The 25,711-nt window shown below is 40.3% G+C and overlaps 1 protein-coding gene across 2 annotated transcripts in view; it reads left to right on the top strand.

The window, feature by feature from the left end:
- Positions 1 to 25,711, top strand: part of SYT17 (synaptotagmin 17) — an 859,797-nt gene that overhangs the window by 156,239 nt on the left and 677,847 nt on the right. The gene's annotated exons all lie outside the window — the stretch shown is intronic.

Below are 25,711 nucleotides of genomic sequence, written 5' to 3'. Positions count from 1 at the left end.
TATATATGGTTTTATGGCTAATAATGTTGCTGCAGTAGTCACTACTGAGGTTGCAGGGTACTGCAAGCATACTCTGCCACAAATTATGTATTTTGAGTATATATTAAATGTTGTGATCACTCCTCATAAACTTTCCATGTGATTCAAAAACATGCCTGAAGCTACTGCAGGTTTGTCTGTAGCATGATGCAGCCCAAAGGTAATTATCAATTAATTACCTGGAATGTCATGGCCCAAGCTGCTATTAACAAACTGCTTATGAAAATGGCAAGCCTGGTTTAGAGAGAGAATTTCATTCATTTGCATACCAGAATAATGTGAAAAGAATCATCAGCTGTTTTAAGTGAGTGTACACGTGCTACAGAGCAAGGGTATGAGACTGTCTGGAAGCCACAGTAAATGGTCTCTGTCAATGTTTATATCTAGTTTTATTATGTTAAATGTAGTGGAACTAGGATTGTAGGAAAGTAGGAATGGAGTAGAGTGTGCAGGGGAACATAAACAAGCAGTCTAGCAAGAATGGGACTGGGGTGGAAGGAAGGGTATGCTTTTTCTCGGACAGGGGCCCACTTTTTTTTTTTTAAGAAGGAAATATGGTGAAGGATGCTAGTGCAAAGCAGGACATGGAAAGACTGTAGAGGTTTGGAAGCAGAGCCCACAAACAATCATAAAACACAGACAAAGAGTGATTGGAGAGGTGTTGACACATAGGACCTTGACAGTGGAATTAATGACATGCAGACAAAGGGAGGACATTGGAGATGAAGATGATTGGCCAAAGCTCATGGGATAGAGGTGACACACAAGGAAGGGGAGCAACAGGATGAGAGATTAGGTGGGTACAACCCTCCTGGTTTTCACACTGCTTAGGCTAAACCCTAGGAGATGTCCATCAAAACACTGACCACTCTCCCAACTGTGTCACACCTGAGGTGTTGAAAGCAGATGCAGGCAGTGTTGTGACTCTTGAATTTAATTTTAATTTAATTTAATTTAATTTCATTTAATTTAACATTTGTTGACCGGGAAAGTCCAACTAGGTTCCACAGATCCTGTTTTCAGCGGAGGCCCAGGGAGAAATGCTCCAGACGCATGTCTTTAGAATGTGGGAGGAAACCGGAGTACCCGGAGGAAACCCGCGCGAACGCAGGGAGAACATGCAAACTCTGCACAGAAGGCACCCCAGCCGAGAATTGAACCAGAGAACCTCTTGCTGTGAGGCAACAGCATTAACCGCTGCACCACTGTGCTGCCCAAACCTGTAATGTAATGTCAAAATGTAATGTCAGTGGACACATGTCCACCACCCAACATGAAGCCCCTAACATGACTCTTTCTCGTAAAACAGTACTTTTCCCTAAAGCCCACAAAGCCACTAGAAAGAAGTTCCTCTCCAGATGGCCAATGCAGGCTTCCAGCTACTGATACACAAACTCCCCAAACACCTCTTCCAACTCCCACCTCATGACAAACTGCAAATCCCTTTCATTTCCACTGGAGAGAGAATAATATCTGTCCCCTCCAGTTAGCCACCATCAGAGGCCACAGGAGACACAACCCAGCCAGCCCCTGTAGCACTAAATGGGGAGTTATGCCTGGAGTTAGATGAAGGACTGACAGGAGAAGACAGGCCCAGATAAGGTGGTGGGTATTTGGGTCGCAATACTAATACAAACATGGCAGATGCTACAGAAAATACAAAATTAAAGGGATGAATATAAGACAGCAAACATCAAACCAAATATAAAAAGGATAGGGACAAAGAGAGGGAGAGAAAAAGTTACTGCTATTTAAGTGAGATGGGGATGACCTATCACACTGATAAACAGATGTGTGTACTACACAAATGCTGCTAGGATATTTCAGATAATTCGTCTTGTATGCATTGTCCCAAGGTCCTACAGTAGGATGTGCAGGCAGGTATGCAGTGTGTTACAATTCTTACTACTGTAACTGTGTGCATGAAGGTGTGGATGACACAGGGTGGCATGGTTGCATGGGACTGTTGTGTGGCAGATGGCATGGCTAGTGTGTAGTGTCACAGTTCTCACTGCTGAGACTATGTATGAAAGTGTGAATAATACAGTGATGGCGTGGAACTGTTGTGTGGCAGACAGCATGGCTAGTATTTGGAATAATGAGTCTGTGTCCCCCCTGCAAGCACTGTATGTGGAAGTCATATGTAGCAGCCCATATAACATGGCTATAGCAAGACAAGCATGTATGTCAGGGGAAAGTATAACCAACAGTGACAGATGCTGGAGTGAATCATGGGCGATGTAATGTCAGTGGACACATGTCCACCACCCAACATGAAGCCCCTAACATGACTCTTTCCCGTAAAACAGTACTTTTCCCTAAAGCCCACAAGCCACAGTAACTGCTCATTTGGAACACTCACCCAAACATATCCTCCCTTACACAACCAGTAGCCTCCTCCCAGAACATGTGGATCTCGAATTAGACAGGGGGCACAGGTCATGTATATAAGGCCACCTGTCATGTCAGTGACCAGTAGATGCACCGCAGTAAGACAGATGGCTCATTTCAGTAGGAACATTCCCATGTAACCTGTGCCTATGTCATGTACCCTGCTCGTAAATGTAAGAAGCAAAAATGCCTACAAGTACAAGACTTTTGTTTCTCTTTCCTAACAAGTGGTATGGCATAACACACTTGTACCTATAAAATATTATAGCACCTGTCAATCCTAACTGCATATAATATATTCAAACAGTACATAACTTGACCTGATAAATATTAAAATTACCTCACCAAGTATGCATAAAATTCAGCACAGTAACAAACTACCACTTCTACACACACACACACACACACACACACACACACACACACACACACACACACACACACACACACACACACACACACACACACACACACACACACACACACAAACACACACACACAGGCACACTGGAACATGCACACATAACTGTCAATAATTTTGCAGTATACTGCATAACATGTCAACAAAGCATATATATCCCTTTGCCTGGAGAGATGAGCCATCCTTCCATTCTTCTCCGGAACAGGAGGGAGTTCTCTGTGATCTCTGCATGAGCTACAAAAGAAGGAAAAACAATGCAAACCTCCTTAATTAAACATCTAATATAATCAAAATAGATTATAAGAGAAATGCAAGGGCATTAGAAGTATTAAAACCACTTAAAATATCCGACAGACTGGTAAGAGATGACCTGTGCCAGGCATATAAGGTATCCTCTGAGTGAATGTTGATGGATTTACTGCACATCACCAAGTCAAATGGCTTCAGAAATACTCAGTATAGGAATCTAAATCTCTTCTGAAATATCAACAGAATGGTTTGGAGGATAAATTCATCTCACAGAGGATACCACTGCTCTGGTACAGATTCCCAACTACATAAAACAAAGTTTGTCCCTATCCATATTCAAGTCCAACTTGGATCTATGGATGAGAAATAGAAAATTTACCCCAGGACTGCCCCCTGTACTACTAATGGACAGAGTAAGCTCCTAAATGCTTTATACCATGCATGGGTCCCCTCGAATTACCTATGGTATGATCCCAGTAATTGTTATTAGGGTAATATATAATTACTGATCATGGGATAGGTAAGGCCAGTCTAACACCAAACAGGGATAAGTTAATTCAAGCACCAAACGGGAAATTGGGTAGGCTTAAAATGGCCTGCAAGGGCAGCTAGCCTAGTACATGCCTATGAACCTATCAAATAAATGTCAGAGACCATTTCTCTAACCTCTTCTTCATAGCAGGTAATAAAGTCAGGATGGCACCTCCACAGGTTGCTGTAGTGGTACCAGCACTGTTCACTAGAGCCAGGGGTGTCAGTGGCATCAGACACTACCCTGGCAAAACTATGCAAAAAATCATCTTCAGTGATGGCTGGTGACTTGAAATCAAAGGAGAGTGCAGGCGACACCTGAATGGGGTGGGACCAACCAGAAAAGGGGTGGGGCTAGCCTCATGGGGCGGGGCTAAGCACACTGATCACACTTACCATTTTACTTAAAATAACTGCCCAAATCGCTATTGCACATGATGAATAGTCTACCAAATACTAGACTAAATCGCATTTCAGAGCTAATGAGGTGTTTAGGTTATGCTATAACAACAAAAAACCTAAACATCTCCAAACAGTAAAAAAGTAGTTGGTCTTGACTCCATGAAACTGCTTTGAGTACACTTGATGTAATAAACATATATTGTACTGTATCAGGTAATCTGCATTTTGTACAATGCCAAGTGAAGTGTAAGGAGATTTGGAAATCCCATTGTACTGCCTTAATTTATTATTCACAGTTCAAGGTCACTCCAATGCCTAATGTGCCAGTGGTTCTGAGAGACACTAACACAGGCTTGTATGACAGTTGACTTTACCAAATTATACATTAATCTTGCAAAGCTAGAATTACAACAGTAAACAACAGGTCCAGTCAACCCATTTCATTCATAAACAACCCCCCCCATTAGTGCACAAAAGTATCTACTTTGACCCTGCCAGGATTAAAGCAGAAATAAGAGTAACAGTTAGGTTACATACCTGCATTAATTTAATTTAGGTGACAGAAGCATAAGTCACAACGTATGTGTGCCAGTTCATCTTACACAAATACAAATTTCATTTTATTTTACTTTTGTTTACCCAGGTTTGTCCAACTGTCTTTTAGCATATGTCCAGAGAGAAAATCTAGAACATATACAAACATTTTTAAACAGACATTCAGTATATATATATGAGCAGATATAAAATAACATACATTAAGAATGACTCATACATTTGATAATTAGGTTATATTCATCTACTATTATGGTCTTGCAAAGCCGGAATTACAACAACAGTAAACAGCAGTGCCAGTAGTTTCATTCACATATAGCTCCAATCCCTATTGCCTACCCCACCCACAGTATCTGATTTGGTCTTGTGAGGTTAAAAGACAAAAAAAGGATAAAAGACAACATTGTTATTAATGTACATTTTTTTCACATAAACAATAGCCAGAGTTGAGAGCTTGTGGTGGATCTTACTTCATTCAGATGCACGTTACCCTTGCAAATCAAGTCAGAAGTACAACAGCAAGGCCAGTAACTGCATTCACACATACTAGGCATAGCCCCCAGCCCGACTGCTTACCACAATATCTGATTTGAGCCTACATAAAATGATGAAGAGAAGACAATGGTTACATTACGGTATTTCTTTCCCATCACATAGTCAAGAGCTGCAGGAGATCTTATTTCAATTCACCCATACACACTTTAGTCACGGAAGGCCAGAGTTTCAACAACAAAACATCCACACACCTTCCTAATCTATCTTCATTGACTCTGAAAAAAAGATATTAGGTTAAAAAAAAAAAAAAAATTTCATCCACAACCAGTCCCCAAAACACACTGCGTACCTAGCATCTGTTTGACCCCTGCCAGCATATTTTATTACATCCACAGTCAAGCAGGCTCCAAAACACACTGCCAAGATGTTATATTATAAAGAAAATCCATCAACAGCTCCAAAACACATTGCTTCCATAGTATCAGGTTGACCTTGCCAGGATATTTATTAAAAAATCATCAACATCTCCCAAAACACACTGCCATGATATTATATTAGAAAATAAAAGAAAGTCATCAATAGGCTCCGAAATACACAGACCACTAGCACCTGGTTGACCCTGCCAGTGTATCATATTCCAAAAAGGAAAGTCATCAACAATCCACAAAAGACACAGACTAGTATCTGTTTGACCCCTGCCAAGAAAAAATATACAGAAAGTATTTGGTTGGCCCTGCCAAAAAAAAAAAAAAAAACCCAACAAACTGAGAAACTTAATTATTTTTTTTGGGGAGGGGGGTTCATTTATAAATACCCTTCCTTGGCTTCTCTTACTTTAAATTTGATTGACCTGATTGGTGGATTTCCTCTGTCTCTTGCTCTCTTCCTTGCAACTTAACTATGTCTAGTTAAAGCACAGCAAGAGAATGCAAGAGCAACTGGTCTAATCAGCAGCCACGTCACAAACTCACACGTATGACAGGCTACTGACTTAACAGTTGCATTGGCTCCACTTTCCAGTGCTTTAAATTGCAATGACTACTGAGAATCTTTGTTGATCCCCACAGTCTTCCCAATCCGGACTGTTTTCTTTCTAAATTGGAACTCCAGTACGCATGCGTGTTGTTCCTAGTTCAACATCACACCACTTCTTCGGATTTACACACTAGTTTGCAGTTCAAACTGCTATGAGTGTGTAAAAAATACTAATTAAACTTTTTTTTTTTTTTTATGAGGAAATTGGGGGTGCTGCAGCCCAGCAGTCTGGTACCATGAGCCACCTCTAATCATCTTTATACTGGGGACACTTATAGATGGGGATGACCTATCACACTGATAAACAGATGTGTGTACTACACAAATGCTGCTAGGATATTTCAGATAATTCGTCTTGTATGCATTGTCCCAAGGTCCTACAGTAGGATGTGCAGGCAGGTATGCAGTGTGTTACAATTCTTACTACTGTAACTGTGTGCATGAAGGTGTGGATGACACAGGGTGGCATGGTTGCATGGGACTGTTGTGTGGCAGATGGCATGGCTAGTGTGTAGTGTCACAGTTCTCACTGCTGAGACTATGTATGAAAGTGTGAATAATACAGTGATGGCGTGGAACTGTTGTGTGGCAGACAGCATGGCTAGTATTTGGAATAATGAGTCTGTGTCCCCCCTGCAAGCACTGTATGTGGAAGTCATATGTAGCAGCCCATATAACATGGCTATAGCAAGACAAGCATGTATGTCAGGGGAAAGTATAACCAACAGTGACAGATGCTGGAGTGAATCATGGGCGATGTAATGTCAGTGGACACATGTCCACCACCCAACATGAAGCCCCTAACATGACTCTTTCCCGTAAAACAGTACTTTTCCTAAAGCCCACAAGCCACAGTAATTGCTCATTTGGAACACTCACCCAAACATATCCTCCCTTACACAACCAGTAGCCTCCTCCCAGAACATGTGGATCTCGAATTAGACAGGGGGCACAGGTCATGTATATAAGGCCACCTGTCATGTCAGTGACCAGTAGATGCACCGCAGTAAGACAGATGGCTCATTTCAGTAGGAACATTCCCATGTAACCTGTGCCTATGTCATGTACCCTGCTCATAGATGTAAGAAGCAAAAATGCCTACAAGTACAAGACTTTTGTTTCTCTTTCCTAACAAGTGGTATGGCATAACACACTTGTACCTATAAAATATTATAGCACCTGTCAATCCTAACTGCATATAATATATTCAAACAGTACATAACTTGACCTGATAAATATTAAAATTACCTCACCAAGTATGCATAAAATTCAGCACAGTAACAAACTACCACTTCTACACACACACACACACACACACACACACACACACACACACACACACACACACACACACACACACACACACACACACACACACACACACACACACACAGGCACACTGGAACATGCACACATAACTGTCAATAATTTTGCAGTATACTGCATAACATGTCAACAAAGCATATATATCCCTTTGCCTGGAGAGATGAGCCATCCTTCCATTCTTCTCCGGAACAGGAGGGAGTTCTCTGTGATCTCTGCATGAGCTACAAAAGAAGGAAAAACAATGCAAACCTCCTTAATTAAACATCTAATATAATCAAAATAGATTATAAGAGAAATGCAAGGGCATTAGAAGTATTAAAACCACTTAAAATATCCGACAGACTGGTAAGAGATGACCTGTGCCAGGCATATAAGGTATCCTCTGAGTGAATGTTGATGGATTTACTGCACATCACCAAGTCAAATGGCTTCAGAAATACTCAGTATAGGAATCTAAATCTCTTCTGAAATATCAACAGAATGGTTTGGAGGGATAAATTCATCTCACAGAGGATACCACTGCTCTGGAACAGATTCCCCAACTACATAAAACAAAGTTTGTCCCTATCCATATTCAAGTCCAACTTGGATCTATGGATGAGAAATAGAAAATTTACCCCAGGACTGCCCCCTGTACTACTAATGGACAGAGTAAGCTCCTAAATGCTTTATACCATGCATGGGTCCCCTCGAATTACCTATGGTATGATCCCAGTAATTGTTATTAGGGTAATATATAATTACTGATCATGGGATAGGTAAGGCCAGTCTAACACCAAACAGGGATAAGTTAATTCAAGCACCAAACGGGAAATTGGGTAGGCTTAAAATGGCCTGCAAGGGCAGCTAGCCTAGTACATGCCTATGAACCTATCAAATAAATGTCAGAGACCATTTCTCTAACCTCTTCTTCATAGCAGGTAATAAAGTCAGGATGGCACCTCCACAGGTTGCTGTAGTGGTACCAGCACTGTTCACTAGAGCCAGGAGTGTCAGTGGCATCAGACACTACCCTGGCAAAACTATGCAAAAAATCATCTTCAGTGATGGCTGGTGACTTGAAATCAAAGGAGAGTGCAGGCAACACCTGAATGGGGTGGGACCAACCAGAAAAGGGGTGGGGCTAGCCTCATGGGGCGGGGCTAAGCACACTGATCACACTTACCATTTTACTTAAAATAACTGCTCAAATCGCTATTGCACATGATGAATAGTCTACCAAATACTAGACTAAATCGCATTTCAGAGCTAATGAGGTGTTTAGGTTATGCTATAACAACAAAAAACCTAATCATCTCCAAACAGTAAAAAAGTAGTTGGTCTTGACTCCATGAAACTGTTATGAGTACACTTGATGTAATAAACATATATTGTACTGTATCAGGTAATCTGCATTTTGTACAATGCCAAGTGAAGTGTAAGGAGATTTGGAAATCCCATTGTACTGCCTTAATTTATTATTCACAGTTCAAGGTCACTCCAATGCCTAATGTGCCAGTGGTTCTGAGAGACACTGACACAGGCTTGTATGACAGTTGACTTTACCAAATTATACATTAATCTTGCAAAGCTAGAATTACAACAGTAAACAACAGGTCCAGTCAACCCATTTCATTCATAAACAACCCCCCCCATTAGTGCACAAAAGTATCTACTTTGACCCTGCCAGGATTAAAGCAGAAATAAGAGTAACAGTTAGGTTACATACCTGCATTAATTTAATTTAGGTGACAGAAGCATAAGTCACAACGTATGTGTGCCAGTTCATCTTACACAAATACAAATTTCATTTTATTTTACTTTTGTTTACCCAGGTTTGTCCAACTGTCTTTTAGCATATGTCCAGAGAGAAAATCTTGAACATATACAAACATTTTTAAACAGACATTCAGTATATATATATGAGCAGATATAAAATAACATACATTAAGAATGACTCATACATTTGATAATTAGGTTATATTCATCTACTATTATGGTCTTGCAAAGCCGGAATTACAACAACAGTAAACAGCAGTGCCAGTAGTTTCATTCACATATAGCTCCAATCCCTATTGCCTACCCCACCCACAGTATCTGATTTGGTCTTGTGAGGTTAAAAGACAAAAAAAGGATAAAAGACAACATTGTTATTAATGTACATTTTTTTTTCACATAAACAATAGCCAGAGTTGAGAGCTTGTGGTGGATCTTACTTCATTCAGATGCACGTTACCCTTGCAAATCAAGTCAGAAGTACAACAGCAAGGCCAGTAACTGCATTCACACATACTAGGCATAGCCCCCAGCCCGACTGCTTACCACAATATCTGATTTGAGCCTACATAAAATGATGAAGAGAAGACAATGGTTACATTACGGTATTTCTTTCCCATCACATAGTCAAGAGCTGCAGGAGATCTTATTTCAATTCACCCATACACACTTTAGTCACGGAAGGCCAGAGTTTCAACAACAAAACATCCACACACCTTCCTAATCTATCTTCATTGACTCTGAAAAAAAGATATTAGGTTAAAAAAAAAAACATTTCATCCACAACCAGTCCCCAAAACACACTGCGTACCTAGCATCTGTTTGACCCTGCCAGCATATTTTATTACATCCACAGTCAAGCAGGCTCCAAAACACACTGCCAAGATGTTATATTATAAAGAAAATCCATCAACAGCTCCAAAACACATTGCTTCCATAGTATCAGGTTGACCTTGCCAGGATATTTATTAAAAAATCATCAACATCTCCCAAAACACACTGCCATGATATTATATTAGAAAATAAAAGAAAGTCATCAATAGGCTCCGAAATACACAGACCACTAGCACCTGGTTGACCCTGCCAGTGTATCATATTCCAAAAAGGAAAGTCATCAACAATCCACAAAAGACACAGACTAGTATCTGTTTGACCCCTGCCAAGAAAAAATATACAGAAAGTATTTGGTTGGCCCTGCCAAAAAAAAAAAAAAACCCCAACAAACTGAGAAACTTAATTATTTTTTTTGGGGAGGGGGGTTCATTTATAAATACCCTTCCTTGGCTTCTCTTACTTTAAATTTGATTGACCTGATTGGTGGATTTCCTCTGTCTCTTGCTCTCTTCCTTGCAACTTAACTATGTCTAGTTAAAGCACAGCAAGAGAATGCAAGAGCAACTGGTCTAATCAGCAGCCACGTCACAAACTCACACGTATGACAGGCTACTGACTTAACAGTTGCATTGGCTCCACTTTCCAGTGCTTTAAATTGCAATGACTACTGAGAATCTTTGTTGATCCCCACAGTCTTCCCAATCCGGACTGTTTTCTTTCTAAATTGGAACTCCAGTACGCATGCGTGTTGTTCCTAGTTCAACATCACACCACTTCTTCGGATTTACACACAAGTTTGCAGTTCCAATTACTACTAGTGTGTAAAAAATATACTAATTAAACTTTTTATTTTTTATGAGGAAATTGGGGGGGCTGCAGCCCAATAATCTGGTACCATGAGCCACCTCTAATCATCTTTATACTGGGGACACTTATAGATGGGGATGACCTATCACACTGATAAACAGATGTGTGTACTACACAAATGCTGCTAGGATATTTCAGATAATTGCCTTGTATGCATTGTCCCAAGGTCCTACAGTAGGATGTGCAGGCAGGTATGCAGTGTGTTACAATTCTTACTACTGTAACTGTGTGCATGAAGGTGTGGATGACACAGGGTGGCATGGTTGCATGGGACTGTTGTGTGGCAGATGGCATGGCTAGTGTGTAGTGTCACAGTTCTCACTGCTGAGACTATGTATGAAAGTGTGAATAATACAGTGATGGCGTGGAACTGTTGTGTGGCAGACAGCATGGCTAGTATTTGGAATAATGAGTCTGTGTCCCCCCTGCAAGCACTGTATGTGGAAGTCATATGTAGCAGCCCATATAACATGGCTATAGCAAGACAAGCATGTATGTCAGGGGAAAGTATAACCAACAGTGACAGATGCTGGAGTGAATCATGGGCGATGTAATGTCAGTGGACACATGTCCACCACCCAACATGAAGCCCCTAACATGACTCTTTCCCGTAAAACAGTACTTTTCCCTAAAGCCCACAAGCCACAGTAATTGCTCATTTGGAACACTCACCCAAACATATCCTCCCTTACACAACCAGTAGCCTCCTCCCAGAACATGTGGATCTCGAATTAGACAGGGGGCACAGGTCATGTATATAAGGCCACCTGTCATGTCAGTGACCAGTAGATGCACCGCAGTAAGACAGATGGCTCATTTCAGTAGGAACATTCCCATGTAACCTGTGCCTATGTCATGTACCCTGCTCATAGATGTAAGAAGCAAAAATGCCTACAAGTACAAGACTTTTGTTTCTCTTTCCTAACAAGTGGTATGGCATAACACACTTGTACCTATAAAATATTATAGCACCTGTCAATCCTAACTGCATATAATATATTCAAACAGTACATAACTTGACCTGATAAATATTAAAATTACCTCACCAAGTATGCATAAAATTCAGCACAGTAACAAACTACCACTTCTACACACACACACACACACACACACACACACACACACACACACACACACACACACACACACACACACACACACACACACACACACAGGCACACTGGAACATGCACACATAACTGTCAATAATTTTGCAGTATACTGCATAACATGTCAACAAAGCATATATATCCCTTTGCCTGGAGAGATGAGCCATCCTTCCATTCTTCTCTGGAACAGGAGGGAGTTCTCTGTGATCTCTGCATGAGCTACAAAAGAAGGAAAAACAATGCAAACCTCCTTAATTAAACATCTAATATAATCAAAATAGATTATAAGAGAAATGCAAGGGCATTAGAAGTATTAAAACCACTTAAAATATCCGACAGACTGGTAAGAGATGACCTGTGCCAGGCATATAAGGTATCCTCTGAGTGAATGTTGATGGATTTACTGCACATCACCAAGTCAAATGGCTTCAGAAATACTCAGTATAGGAATCTAAATCTCTTCTGAAATATCAACAGAATGGTTTGGAGGATAAATTCATCTCACAGAGGATACCACTGCTCTGGAACAGATTCCCCAACTACATAAAACAAAGTTTGTCCCTATCCATATTCAAGTCCAACTTGGATCTATGGATGAGAAATAGAAAATTTACCCCAGGACTGCCCCCTGTACTACTAATGGACAGAGTAAGCTCCTAAATGCTTTATACCATGCATGGGTCCCCTCGAATTACCTATGGTATGATCCCAGTAATTGTTATTAGGGTAATATATAATTACTGATCATGGGATAGGTAAGGCCAGTCTAACACCAAACAGGGATAAGTTAATTCAAGCACCAAACGGGAAATTGGGTAGGCTTAAAATGGCCTGCAAGGGCAGCTAGCCTAGTACATGCCTATGAACCTATCAAATAAATGTCAGAGACCATTTCTCTAACCTCTTCTTCATAGCAGGTAATAAAGTCAGGATGGCACCTCCACAGGTTGCTGTAGTGGTACCAGCACTGTTCACTAGAGCCAGGAGTGTCAGTGGCATCAGACACTACCCTGGCAAAACTATGCAAAAAATCATCTTCAGTGATGGCTGGTGACTTGAAATCAAAGGAGAGTGCAGGCAACACCTGAATGGGGTGGGACCAACCAGAAAAGGGTGGGGCTAGCCTCATGGGGCGGGCTAAGCACACTGATCACACTTACCATTTTACTTAAAATAACTGCTCAAATCGCTATTGCACATGATGAATAGTCTACCAAATACTAGACTAAATCGCATTTCAGAGCTAATGAGGTGTTTAGGTTATGCTATAACAACAAAAAACCTAAACATCTCCAAACAGTAAAAAAGTAGTTGGTCTTGACTCCATGAAACTGTTATGAGTACACTTGATGTAATAAACATATATTGTACTGTATCAGGTAATCTGCATTTTGTACAATGCCAAGTGAAGTGTAAGGAGATTTGGAAATCCCATTGTACTGCCTTAATTTATTATTCACAGTTCAAGGTCACTCCAATGCCTAATGTGCCAGTGGTTCTGAGAGACACTAACACAGGCTTGTATGACAGTTGACTTTACCAAATTATACATTAATCTTGCAAAGCTAGAATTACAACAGTAAACAACAGGTCCAGTCAACCCATTTCATTCATAAACAACCCCCCCCATTAGTGCACAAAAGTATCTACTTTGACCCTGCCAGGATTAAAGCAGAAATAAGAGTAACAGTTAGGTTACATACCTGCATTAATTTAATTTAGGTGACAGAAGCATAAGTCACAACGTATGTGTGCCAGTTCATCTTACACAAATACAAATTTCATTTTATTTTACTTTTGTTTACCCAGGTTTGTCCAACTGTCTTTTAGCATATGTCCAGAGAGAAAATCTTGAACATATACAAACATTTTTAAACAGACATTCAGTATATATATATGAGCAGATATAAAATAACATACATTAAGAATGACTCATACATTTGATAATTAGGTTATATTCATCTACTATTATGGTCTTGCAAAGCCGAATTACAACAACAGTAAACAGCAGTGCCAGTAGTTTCATTCACATATAGCTCCAATCCCTATTGCCTACCCCACCCACAGTATCTGATTTGGTCTTGTGAGGTTAAAAGACAAAAAAAGGATAAAAGACAACATTGTTATTAATGTACATTTTTTTTTTCACATAAACAATAGCCAGAGTTGAGAGCTTGTGGTGGATCTTACTTCATTCAGATGCACGTTACCCTTGCAAATCAAGTCAGAAGTACAACAGCAAGGCCAGTAACTGCATTCACACATACTAGGCATAGCCCCCAGCCCGACTGCTTACCACAATATCTGATTTGAGCCTACATAAAATGATGAAGAGAAGACAATGGTTACATTACGGTATTTCTTTCCCATCACATAGTCAAGAGCTGCAGGAGATCTTATTTCAATTCACCCATACACACTTTAGTCACGGAAGGCCAGAGTTTCAACAACAAAACATCCACACACCTTCCTAATCTATCTTCATTGACTCTGAAAAAAAGATATTAGGTTAAAAAAAACATTTCATCCACAACCAGTCCCCAAAACACACTGCGTACCTAGCATCTGTTTGACCCCTGCCAGCATATTTTATTACATCCACAGTCAAGCAGGCTCCAAAACACACTGCCAAGATGTTATATTATAAAGAAAATCCATCAACAGCTCCAAAACACATTGCTTCCATAGTATCAGGTTGACCTTGCCAGGATATTTATTAAAAAATCATCAACATCTCCCAAAACACACTGCCATGATATTATATTAGAAAATAAAAGAAAGTCATCAATAGGCTCCGAAATACACAGACCACTAGCACCTGGTTGACCCTGCCAGTGTATCATATTCCAAAAAGGAAAGTCATCAACAATCCACAAAAGACACAGACTAGTATCTGTTTGACCCCTGCCAAGAAAAATATACAGAAAGTATTTGGTTGGCCCTGCCAAAAAAAAAACCCCAACAAACTGAGAAACTTAATTATTTTTTTTGGGGAGGGGGGTTAATTTATAAATACCCTTCCTTGGCTTCTCTTACTTTAAATTTGATTGACCTGATTGGTGGATTTCCTCTGTCTCTTGCTCTCTTCCTTGCAACTTAACTATGTCTAGTTAAAGCACAGCAAGAGAATGCAAGAGCAACTGGTCTAATCAGCAGCCACGTCACAAACTCACACGTATGACAGGCTACTGACTTAACAGTTGCATTGGCTCCACTTTCCAGTGCTTTAAATTGCAATGACTACTGAGAATCTTTGTTGATCCCCACAGTCTTCCCAATCCGGACTGTTTTCTTTCTAAATTGGAACTCCAGTACGCATGCGTGTTGTTCCTAGTTCAACATCACACCACTTCTTCGGATTTACACACTAGTTTGCAGTTCAAACTGCTATGAGTGTGTAAAAAATACTAATTAAACTTTTTTTTTTTTTTTATGAGGAAATTGGGGGTGCTGCAGCCCAGCAGTCTGGTACCATGAGCCACCTCTAATCATCTTTATACTGGGGACACTTATAGATGGGGATGACCTATCACACTGATAAACAGATGGGTGTACTACACAAATGCTGCTAGGATATTTCAGATAATTCGTCTTGTATGCATTGTCCCAAGGTCCTACAGTAGGATGTGCAGGCAGGTATGCAGTGTGTTACAATTCTTACTACTGTAACTGTGTGCATGAAGGTGTGGATGACACAGGGTGGCATGGTTGCATGGGACTGTTGTGTGGCAGATGGCATGGCTAGTGTGTAGTGTCACAGTTCTCACTGCTGAGACTATGTATGAAAGTGTGAATAATACAGTGATGGCGTGGAACTGTTGTGTGGCAGACAGCATGGCTAGTATTTGGAATAATGAGTCTGTGTCCCCCCTGCAAGCACTGTATGTGGAAGTCATATGTAGCAGCCCATATAACATGGCTATAGCAAGACAAGCATGTATGTCAGGGAAAGTATAACCAACAGTGACAGATGCTGGAGTGAATCATGGGCGATGTAATGTCAGTGGACACATGTCCACCACCCAACATGAAGCCCCTAACATGACTCTTTCCCGTAAAACAGTACTTTTCCCTAAAGCCCACAAGCCACAGTAATTGCTCATTTGGAACACTCACCCAAACATATCCTCCCTTACACAACCAGTAGCCTACTCCCAGAACATGTGGATCTCGAATTAGACAGGGGGCACAGGTCATGTATATAAGGCCACCTGTCATGTCAGTGACCAGTAGATGCACCGCAGTAAGACAGATGGCTCATTTCAGTAGGAACATTCCCATGTAACCTGTGCCTATGTCATGTACCCTGCTCATAGATGTAAGAAACAAAAATGCCTACAAGTACAAGACTTTTGTTTCTCTTTCCTAACAAGTGGTATGGCATAACACACTTGTACCTATAAAATATTATAGCACCTGTCAATCCTAACTGCATATAATATATTCAAACAGTACATAACTTGACCTGATAAATATTAAAATTACCTCACCAAGTATGCATAAAATTCAGCACAGTAACAAACTACCACTTCTACACACACACACACACACACACACACACACACACACACACACACACACACACACACACACACACACACACACACACACACACACACACACACACACACACACACAGGCACACTGGAACATGCACACATAACTGTCAATAATTTTGCAGTATACTGCATAACATGTCAACAAAGCATATATATCCCTTTGCCTGGAGAGATGAGCCATCCTTCCATTCTTCTCTGGAACAGGAGGGAGTTCTCTGTGATCTCTGCATGAGCTACAAAAGAAGGAAAAACAATGCAAACCTCCTTAATTAAACATCTAATATAATCAAAATAGATTATAAGAGAAATGCAAGGGCATTAGAAGTATTAAAACCACTTAAAATATCCGACAGACTGGTAAGAGATGACCTGTGCCAGGCATATAAGGTATCCTCTGAGTGAATGTTGATGGATTTACTGCACATCACCAAGTCAAATGGCTTCAGAAATACTCAGTATAGGAATCTAAATCTCTTCTGAAATATCAACAGAATGGTTTGGAGGGATAAATTCATCTCACAGAGGATACCACTGCTCTGGAACAGATTCCCCAACTACATAAAACAAAGTTTGTCCCTATCCATATTCAAGTCCAACTTGGATCTATGGATGAGAAATAGAAAATTTACCCCAGGACTGCCCCCTGTACTACTAATGGACAGAGTAAGCTCCTAAATGCTTTATACCATGCATGGGTCCCTCGAATTACCTATGGTATGATCCCAGTAATTGTTATTAGGGTAATATATAATTACTGATCATGGGATAGGTAAGGCCAGTCTAACACCAAACAGGGATAAGTTAATTCAAGCACCAAACGGGAAATTGGGTAGGCTTAAAATGGCCTGCAAGGGCAGCTAGCCTAGTACATGCCTATGAACCTATCAAATAAATGTCAGAGACCATTTCTCTAACCTCTTCTTCATAGCAGGTAATAAAGTCAGGATGGCACCTCCACAGGTTGCTGTAGTGGTACCAGCACTGTTCACTAGAGCCAGGAGTGTCAGTGGCATCAGACACTACCCTGGCAAAACTATGCAAAAAATCATCTTCAGTGATGGCTGGTGACTTGAAATCAAAGGAGAGTGCAGGCAACACCTGAATGGGGTGGGACCAACCAGAAAAGGGGTGGGGCTAGCCTCATGGGACGGGGCTAAGCACACTGATCACACTTACCATTTTACTTAAAATAACTGCTCAAATCGCTATTGCACATGATGAATAGTCTACCAAATACTAGACTAAATCGCATTTCAGAGCTAATGAGGTGTTTAGGTTATGCTATAACAACAAAAAACCTAAACATCTCCAAACAGTAAAAAAGTAGTTGGTCTTGACTCCATGAAACTGTTATGAGTACACTTGATGTAATAAACATATATTGTACTGTATCAGGTAATCTGCATTTTGTACAATGCCAAGTGAAGTGTAAGGAGATTTGGAAATCCCATTGTACTGCCTTAATTTAGTATTCACAGTTCAAGGTCACTCCAATGCCTAATGTGCCAGTGGTTCTGAGAGACACTGACACAGGCTTGTATGACAGTTGACTTTACCAAATTATACATTAATCTTGCAAAGCTAGAATTACAACAGTAAACAACAGGTCCAGTCAACCCATTTCATTCATAAACAACCCCCCCATTAGTGCACAAAAGTATCTACTTTGACCCTGCCAGGATTAAAGCAGAAATAAGAGTAACAGTTAGGTTACATACCTGCATTAATTTAATTTAGGTGACAGAAGCATAAGTCACAACGTATGTGTGCCAGTTCATCTTACACAAATACAAATTTCATTTTATTTTACTTTTGTTTACCCAGGTTTGTCCAACTGTCTTTTAGCATATGTCCAGAGAGAAAATCTTGAACATATACAAACATTTTTAAACAGACATTCAGTATATATATATGAGCAGATATAAAATAACATACATTAAGAATGACTCATACATTTGATAATTAGGTTATATTCATCTACTATTATGGTCTTGCAAAGCCGGAATTACAACAACAGTAAACAGCAGTGCCAGTAGTTTCATTCACATATAGCTCCAATCCCTATTGCCTACCCCACCCACAGTATCTGATTTGGTCTTGTGAGGTTAAAAGACAAAAAAAGGATAAAAGACAACATTGTTATTAATGTACATTTTTTTCACATAAACAATAGCCAGAGTTGAGAGCTTGTGGTGGATCTTACTTCATTCAGATGCACGTTACCCTTGCAAATCAAGTCAGAAGTACAACAGCAAGGCCAGTAACTGCATTCACACATACTAGGCATAGCCCCCAGCCCGACTGCTTACCACAATATCTGATTTGAGCCTACATAAAATGATGAAGAGAAGACAATGGTTACATTACGGTATTTCTTTCCCATCACATAGTCAAGAGCTGCAGGAGATCTTATTTCAATTCACCCATACACACTTTAGTCACGGAAGGCCAGAGTTTCAACAACAAAACATCCACACACCTTCCTAATCTATCTTCATTGACTCTGAAAAAAAGATATTAGGTTAAAAAAAAAAAAAAAACATTTCATCCACAACCAGTCCCCAAAACACACTGCGTACCTAGCATCTGTTTGACCCCTGCCAGCATATTTTATTACATCCACAGTCAAGCAGGCTCCAAAACACACTGCCAAGATGTTATATTATAAAGAAAATCCATCAACAGCTCCAAAACACATTGCTTCCATAGTATCAGGTTGACCTTGCCAGGATATTTATTAAAAAATCATCAACATCTCCCAAAACACACTGCCATGATATTATATTAGAAAATAAAAGAAAGTCATCAATAGGCTCCGAAATACACAGACCACTAGCACCTGGTTGACCCTGCCAGTGTATCATATTCCAAAAAGGAAAGTCATCAACAATCCACAAAAGACACAGACTAGTATCTGTTTGACCCCTGCCAAGAAAAAATATACAGAAAGTATTTGGTTGGCCCTGCCAAAAAAAAAAAAAAAAACCCAACAAACTGAGAAACTTAATTATTTTTTTTGGGGAGGGGGGTTCATTTATAAATACCCTTCCTTGGCTTCTCTTACTTTAAATTTGATTGACCTGATTGGTGGATTTCCTCTGTCTCTTGCTCTCTTCCTTGCAACTTAACTATGTCTAGTTAAAGCACAGCAAGAGAATGCAAGAGCAACTGGTCTAATCAGCAGCCACGTCACAAACCCACACGTATGACAGGCTACTGACTTAACAGTTGCATTGGCTCCACTTTCCTGTGCTTTAAATTGCAATGACTACTGAGAATCTTTGTTGATCCCCACAGTCTTCCCAATCCGGACTGTTTTCTTTCTAAATTGGAACTCCAGTACGCATGCGTGTTGTTCCTAGTTCAACATCACACCACTTCTTCGGATTTACACACTAGTTTGCAGTTCAAACTGCTATGAGTGTGTAAAAAATACTAATTAAACTTTTTTTTTTTTTTTATGAGGAAATTGGGGGTGCTGCAGCCCAGCAGTCTGGTACCATGAGCCACCTCTAATCATCTTTATACTGGGGACACTTATAGATGGGGATGACCTATCACACTGATAAACAGATGTGTGTACTACACAAATGCTGCTAGGATAGTTCAGATAATTCGTCTTGTATGCATTGTCCCAAGGTCCTACAGTAGGATGTGCAGGCAGGTATGCAGTGTGTTACAATTCTTACTACTGTAACTGTGTGCATGAAGGTGTGGATGACACAGGGTGGCATGGTTGCATGGGACTGTTGTGTGGCAGATGGCATGGCTAGTGTGTAGTGTCACAGTTCTCACTGCTGAGACTATGTATGAAAGTGTGAATAATACAGTGATGGCGTGGAACTGTTGTGTGGCAGACAGCATGGCTAGTATTTGGAATAATGAGTCTGTGTCCCCCCTGCAAGCACTGTATGTGGAAGTCATATGTAGCAGCCCATATAACATGGCTATAGCAAGACAAGCATGTATGTCAGGGGAAAGTATAACCAACAGTGACAGATGCTGGAGTGAATCATGGGCGATGTAATGTCAGTGGACACATGTCCACCACCCAACATGAAGCCCCTAACATGACTCTTTCCGTAAAACAGTACTTTTCCCTAAAGCCCACAAGCCACAGTAATTGCTCATTTGGAACATTCACCCAAACATATCCTCCCTTACACAACCAGTAGCCTCCTCCCAGAACATGTGGATCTCGAATTAGACAGGGGGCACAGGTCATGTATATAAGGCCACCTGTCATGTCAGTGACCAGTAGATGCACCGCAGTAAGACAGATGGCTCATTTCAGTAGGAACATTCCCATGTAACCTGTGCCTATGTCATGTACCCTGCTCATAGATGTAAGAAGCAAAAATGCCTACAAGTACAAGACTTTTGTTTCTCTTTCCTAACAAGTGGTATGGCATAACACACTTGTACCTATAAAATATTATAGCACCTGTCAATCCTAACTGCATATAATATATTCAAACAGTACATAACTTGACCTGATAAATATTAAAATTACCTCACCAAGTATGCATAAAATTCAGCACAGTAACAAACTACCACTTCTACACACACACACACACACACACACACACACACACACACACACACACACACACACACACACACACACACAGGCACACTGGAACATGCACACATAACTGTCAATAATTTTGCAGTATACTGCATAACATGTCAACAAAGCATATATATCCCTTTGCCTGGAGAGATGAGCCATCCTTCCATTCTTCTCTGGAACAGGAGGGAGTTCTCTGTGATCTCTGCATGAGCTACAAAAGAAGGAAAAACAATGCAAACCTCCTTAATTAAACATCTAATATAATCAAAATAGATTATAAGAGAAATGCAAGGGCATTAGAAGTATTAAAACCACTTAAAATATCCGACAGACTGGTAAGAGATGACCTGTGCCAGGCATATAAGGTATCCTCTGAGTGAATGTTGATGGATTTACTGCACATCACCAAGTCAAATGGCTTCAGAAATACTCAGTATAGGAATCTAAATCTCTTCTGAAATATCAACAGAATGGTTTGGAGGGATAAATTCATCTCACAGAGGATACCACTGCTCTGGAACAGATTCCCCAACTACATAAAACAAAGTTTGTCCCTATCCATATTCAAGTCCAACTTGGATCTATGGATGAGAAATAGAAAATTTACCCCAGGACTGCCCCCTGTACTACTAATGGACAGAGTAAGCTCCTAAATGCTTTATACCATGCATGGGTCCCTCGAATTACCTATGGTATGATCCCAGTAATTGTTATTAGGGTAATATATAATTACTGATCATGGGATAGGTAAGGCCAGTCTAACACCAAACAGGGATAAGTTAATTCAAGCACCAAACGGGAAATTGGGTAGGCTTAAAATGGCCTGCAAGGGCAGCTAGCCTAGTACATGCCTATGAACCTATCAAATAAATGTCAGAGACCATTTCTCTAACCTCTTCTTCATAGCAGGTAATAAAGTCAGGATGGCACCTCCACAGGTTGCTGTAGTGGTACCAGCACTGTTCACTAGAGCCAGGAGTGTCAGTGGCATCAGACACTACCCTGGCAAAACTATGCAAAAAATCATCTTCAGTGATGGCTGGTGACTTGAAATCAAAGGAGAGTGCAGGCGACACCTGAATGGGGTGGGACCAACCAGAAAAGGGGTGGGGATAGCCTCATGGGGTGGGGCTAAGCACACTGATCACACTTACCATTTTACTTAAAATAACTGCTCAAATCGCTATTGCACATGATGAATAGTCTACCAAATACTAGACTAAATCACATTTCAGAGCTAATGAGGTGTTTAGGTTATGCTATAACAACAAAAAACCTAAACATCTCCAAACAGTAAAAAAGTAGTTGGTCTTGACTCCATGAAACTGTTATGAGTACACTTGATGTAATAAACATATATTGTACTGTATCAGGTAATCTGCATTTTGTACAATGCCAAGTGAAGTGTAAGGAGATTTGGAAATCCCATTGTACTGCCTTAATTTATTATTCACAGTTCAAGGTCACTCCAATGCCTAATGTGATAAGTCACAACGTATGTGTGCCAGTTCATCTTACACAAATACAAATTTCATTTTATTTTACTTTTGTTTACCCAGGTTTGTCCAACTGTCTTTTAGCATATGTCCAGAGAGAAAATCTTGAACATATACAAACATTTTTAAACAGACATTCAGTATATATATATATATGAGCAGATATAAAATAACATACATTAAGAATGACTCATACATTTGATAATTAGGTTATATTCATCTACTATTATGGTCTTGCAAAGCCGGAATTACAACAACAGTAAACAGCAGTGCCAGTAGTTTCATTCACATATAGCTCCAATCCCTATTGCCTACCCCACCCACAGTATCTGATTTGGTCTTGTGAGGTTAAAAGACAAAAAAAGGATAAAAGACAACATTGTTATTAATGTACATTTTTTTTTTCACATAAACAATAGCCAGAGTTGAGAGCTTGTGGTGGATCTTACTTCATTCAGATGCACGTTACCCTTGCAAATCAAGTCAGAAGTACAACAGCAAGGCCAGTAACTGCATTCACACATACTAGGCATAGCCCCCAGCCCGACTGCTTACCACAATATCTGATTTGAGCCTACATAAAATGATGAAGAGAAGACAATGGTTACATTACGGTATTTCTTTCCCATCACATAGTCAAGAGCTGCAGGAGATCTTACTTCAGTTCACCCATACACACTTTAGTCACGGAAGGCCAGAGTTTCAACAACAAAACATCCACACACCTTCCTAATCTACCTTCATTGACTCTGAGAAAAAGATATTAGGTTAAAAAAAAAAAAAAAAAACATTTCATCCACAACCAGTCCCCAAAACACACTGCATGCCTAGCATCTGTTTGACCCCTGCCAGCATATTTTATTACATCCACAGTCAAGCAGGCTCCAAAACACACTGCCAAGATGTTATATTATAAAGAAAATCCATCAACAGCTCCAAAACACATTGCTTCCATAGTATCAGGTTGACCTTGCCAGGATATTTATTAAAAAATCATCAACATCTCCCAAAACACACTGCCATGATATTATATTAGAAAATAAAAGAAAGTCATCAATAGGCTCCAAAATACACAGACCACTAGCACCTGGTTGACCCTGCCAGTGTATCATATTCCAAAAAGGAAAGTCATCAACAATCCACAAAAGACACAGACTAGTATCTGTTTGACCCCTGCCAAGAAAAAATATACAGAAAGTATTTGGTTGGCCCTGCCAAAAAAAAAAAAAAAAAAACAACAAACTGAGAAACTTAATTATTTTTTTTGGGGAGGGGGGTTCATTTATAAATACCCTTCTTTGGCTTCTCTTACTTTAAATTTGATTGACCTGATTGGTGGATTTCCTCTGTCTCTTGCTCTCTTCCTTGCAACTTAACTATGTCTAGTTAAAGCACAGCAAGAGAATGCAAGAGCAACTGGTCTAATCAGCAGCCACGTCACAAACTCACATGTATGACAGGCTACTGACTTAACAGTTGCATTGGCTCCACTTTCCAGTACTTTAAATTGCAATGCCTACTGAGAATCTTTGTTGATCCCCACAGTCTTCCCAATCTGGACTGTTTTCTTTCTAAATTGGAACTCCAGTACGCATGCGTGCTGTTCCTAGTTCAACATCACATCACTTCTTTGGATTTACACACTAGTTTGCAGTTCAAACTGCTATGAGTGTGTAAAAAATACTAATTAAACTTTTTTTTTTTTTTTTTAATGAGGAAATTGGGGGTGCTGCAGCCCAGCAGTCTGGTACCATGAGCCACCTCTGATCATCTTTATACTGGGGTCACTTATAGGACTTCCCAGTCAGGCACTCCTGATGATTCTTCTGCAGGAGAACTAGAAAGGTCTTGCTTTCCTTACTGCACCACCTGGGGAGCCCTGCCAGCATCAGTACTCCCAGAAGCCATGACCATCCAGTAGGTCACATTACAGAGAAGTGTGGTAGCCCTCTCACAGTCCTGCATGTTGACATCAGCAAGTGATGTGCAGCACTGGACAGCTAGATTGTGTGGACAGTCTTGGTGCCACCGTTGTTTAGCACGCTGATATTGATGTATGAACACTAACATGGAAAATGCGTACAAGCTTCATGGTGCATAAATGTGAAAGCAGATCTGCCCTTTACCATATCTGTATGTTAGAGAGGTAAAATATAGTTCATCACACCCCATGAATGACCCACCAGTGAATCCTCATTGTGCTTTACAGGTACTCATGTGAGTGCATATAGGTGAGGGAAGGAGCTTCTTTGCATGAAATTAGCTGTTGCCACAAGCAGACAAAAATGAGATTCATGAACATTCATTGCACTGTGTCTCATTAGCATAAGGACCACCCTATAACTATAACACTGCTTGGTAAAAGCACCGCTATGCAACTTGGACCTCATAGCACTGCAGAAGCTGAATGGTGCAGAAAATTGTTGCGAATGTTTTCTACAAGCAGCAGCAGACTCTGAAAGGTAAGTGTGTAGGGAATGGTTTTGTAATCACTTGTTACTCATATCTTTGTGGTGCGTTATGATATCCTTGACACACTGCTACTGTAGTGTTTGTTATATTGTTATTTCAAGGTACAACAATACTGCCACTGTGATGGGGAGTGTTATCTTGACTGAAGGTCTACTGCCATGGCATAGTAAATATGGGTAAAAGGAGTTGCAGGCCTAGCTTCACTGCATTTATGAGTATTCTGTGTGCCACTATAGTCTGTGCATACCAGTAAGCCACAGTTGGCATGTTCAGCCTAATGAATAATGATATGGCAGTGTAGTGAGGTGATGTACTGTGTGAAAATTACAACAGAACCTGCAACAGTATTGCTTGTGCTATATTGTTCTGAAGGGTGAAATGGACACAACACCTGCTATGTGCCCTGATGCTAAGAGTTTTATGCAAGTTGCTGCAACTGTTTTAACATAGATTTTGAGTTTGGTGGGAAGGTTTTACACTGTGAAAATGTATCCAGCAGCTGTGTAGGTCCTTCGTGTTTACAGGTTGTGTCTCTACCTATCATCTTATCTCTTGTGTATCTCACATGTTGTTGACCACATTCAGGGTGTTAGTGAATTTTTTGT

This window comes from Protopterus annectens, chromosome 12.part0, assembly GCF_019279795.1.
Source record: "Protopterus annectens isolate FY-2018-M chromosome 12.part0, PAN1.0, whole genome shotgun sequence".
Taxonomy (NCBI): domain Eukaryota; kingdom Metazoa; phylum Chordata; order Ceratodontiformes; family Protopteridae; genus Protopterus; species Protopterus annectens.
The sequence above is the reverse complement of the archived record's forward strand: the minus strand, read 5'-3'. Positions and strand labels throughout refer to the sequence as shown.